The sequence below is a fragment of the Saccostrea cucullata genome, unplaced genomic scaffold, assembly GCF_032062105.1.
Source record: "Saccostrea cucullata isolate Sc308-1 unplaced genomic scaffold, CSIRO_AGI_Scuc_v1 ctg429, whole genome shotgun sequence".
Taxonomy (NCBI): Eukaryota; Metazoa; Mollusca; class Bivalvia; order Ostreida; family Ostreidae; genus Saccostrea; species Saccostrea cuccullata.
Genome location: NW_026929220.1, coordinates 284,722 through 288,183, shown reverse-complemented (window position 1 = coordinate 288,183; position 3,462 = coordinate 284,722).

Genomic DNA, 3,462 nt, shown 5'->3' with positions numbered 1-3,462 from the left:
ATACGTACCTATATGTACACATACATTCATATGCTTGTAGTTTTCCTTTCAAATAAAAAAAAAGATGCAGGTTACACGAATAAAAAGAATAATGTATTTAATAAAAATGTTTTAAAATAGTTTATACACGTAAAGAACATTTTAAAACAGTTTTGAAAGTCCATCTGGTGTTTTTATCATACGATTCTTTTGTCATGTTTATAGACAAGTTTAAGAAATAACTTTAGCAAATTACCAAACTTATAAAGAACATTTCAAGCAGCAATGTTTTAAGGATTTTTATAGAATAAATTGAAGCCCTATAATTTGCCAAATTATCATTTTATACAAAAGACAACACTCGTATATGATTACTCTGCGCAGCTAGTCGCCGTTGACTTTCAAAATTTACAACCAGATCATTTATCTCAATGTTCTTTCTACCGGAATGGTCGACCGCGTGGATTCTCAATGTCCAAAAACACAGGTGGAGAGAGGGTCCTTAAGTGGAAGGCTTAAAATCTGCCAAACGGATTTAACTAAAATTGATGCTTTCACTGTCACTGCACATGTACATTGTATATATATATATATAGTTACCTGTTAGTTGACCACGCTGGTTGGGAACCTTTTTTAAGACCTTTCGTCTGACCAGTCGATATATTGTACACTGTACATGCTAACCTTACCACCCCACGCCCATCCCAATGTGTAAAAATCTGGTCAGATGTCATTTTCAATCTGATCGGTTGTTCTTCTGAAAATTGATTTTGAAATATTAATCATTGAAGACCGGTTATATTTTGATAAATACTTTACATGTAGTTATAATTACCCCTGCATTATTTTAAAGGTAAATAAAAAAAAATCACGTATTCTGGCACGTATTTAATCAAATTATTCATGACGAAATATTCATTTTTGACAATATAATCTATACTTATATAAATATTTTTTAAAATCTTTACTAAAATATTTAAGAAATAATCTTAAACATTTCTATACACAAAGAAAAATTAAGACTTAATTATAGATTATATTATTATCGTATATGTATAAGTGGAAAGAACTACGAACTCTAACTCTTGATTCCCGCCTACATTTTGCACCCATTAAATTCAATATTAATGGCAATTGGCCATTAAATCATTTTAATTCCAGCGCTAGATAGTAAATTATCATTAATTTCAGCTCTTGAAAAAAGGGGGGTAGACGATATTTTCTAGTGAAATCGAACTTTCAAGAATCATCATATTTTGAAATAGTCTTAAATATGATAAAATGTATCTCATGTTTTTTGTTTTTTCTGTTTTACACAAATAAATAAAACATATATAAATTAATAAAATACAACTATTTAGTTGTAATTAGCTTTAAAATTGGTGAAAAATCAACATTTATTTTCGGTTTTTGTCTATAAACATATTTTCCCCCGTGAAACACAAAAAGCTTTGGCATAAATTTGTAAAGTGACAGTCCATATTACCTGTAAAAAGGAATTTTTGTGGGGGTGGGGGGAGGTGTTTTAAAAATATTTTCCGTTTTCCGTTAATTTCTATAGTGAAAAACACAAGTTTTACCAAAATTATAGAGTTATCTCTCTTTGGTATCCCAAATTTTTATAACGTTTTTGTATTTTGTTTGACGCTTGTCACGTTATATAAAAAAATCATTAAAAATCACAAATTGTAATGGTTTCAATATATTTTTAAAACAAACACTCAGAAAGTAATAAATAGATATTGCAAATAATCAAAATTTGAATATATTATTAGAGCTAAGATATTGACTTTTTCTATTTACAAATAACATTAACAAGAGGCCCAGGGGAAACAACTTTTCCTGAGCAATTGGTTGGAAAAATCACACATGAAATCAGAACTGACAAGTTTGCTGAAAGATTATTAATCTTTTGTTTTAAAAACTCCTTTTCTTGTTATAAACAAGCTTGAATTTACACTATCTGAGGTCAAATCCAAAGGTAGTTTCATCTTTCCAGTTGTAAAAGGTTCTTGAGAAGAAGATTTATCCCTATATATTCCTATTTAAAACTTTTTGGCCATTTTAGCCCCACCTTTGGGGGTCAATGATTTGAACAAGCTTGAATCTACACTACTGAGGATGATTCCACATTAGTTTCATCTTTCCTGTCTCAATGGATCTTGAGAAGAAGATTTTTCCTATATATTTTCCTGTATATTCCTACGTTAAACTTTGATCAGCCAACTTGGCCCCACCCTACAAGAAAAGGTACATATTTGTCTAAAAATTTGAATGTAACTAAATAGAAGCAGTTTTCCACAATGATTTAATCTTTTTTTCCAGTGGTTTTTTGTCTTATATTTTTCTTAAAGATTTTTTTTATATTATATGTTAAACTTTGATAAATAGCCATTTTGGCCCCACCCTTTCCCAACAGGGGGTCATGATTTGAACAAACATGAATCTACACTACCTAAAGATGATTCCACATGAGTTTCATCTTTCCTGGTCCAGTGGTTCTTGAGAAGAAATTTTAAAAAGATTTTTCCTGTACATTCATATGTTAAACTTTATTTGGGAATTTTGGCCCCACCCTACCCCTGGGGGTCATGATTTGAACAAACTTGAATCTACACTACCTGAGGATGATTCCATATGAGTTTCATTTTTCCTGGTCCAGTGGTTCTTGAGAAGAAATTTTTAAAAGATTTTTCCTGTACATTCATATGTTAAACTTTATATGGGAATAAAATCAAACACCCTACCAAATGGGGGTTAATAAATATATCAAAGGTGATAAAATTTCTAATTTCTACACTACCTGAGGATTGTTAAAATTTTCCATATGAGTTTCATTTTTCCTGGTCCAGTGGTTCTTGAGAAAAAGATTTTTAAATATTTTTCTATATATTTCTTATTTAAAATTTTTATGGTACATTTATATACATCGCAACGTGTTCCTGAGGTTCCATGATTTGCTAACAAGCTTGAATACATACACAACCTGAGCATGATTCCAATGAGTTTCATCTTTCCTGGCCTAGTGGTTCAAAGTGAGAAAAGATTTTTTAAAAACCAAATTTTTTTCTAAATTCAAAAGCAACTTTCCTTGACAAAAAATTTTTGAGACAAATAATCCCCTTTACCCAAGGAACTTTGTAGCAAGTTTCGGTTGAATTGGCCCAGTGGTTTGTTGATGACAATGTGAAAAGTTTACAACATGACTTTCAACGCCAAAAAAACGCCAAGGATGCCAACATACAACGACAACGAAAGACATGGAAAATTTTGCCATTTGAAAAGCTCAAATTGTATTTGGAACTCAGGTGAGCTACATTTTGCCCTATTTTCGTAAAGAAACAACTTTTCCAAGTTCAGATTGAACCGAATGGGTAAAAATTAACTGAATGAAAATCATTGAACTTTAGACCAAAGACAAAAATTAAAAATCATTTTGTTTCATAAAAACTCCTTTTCTTTGTTATAAATGCATGCATTAAA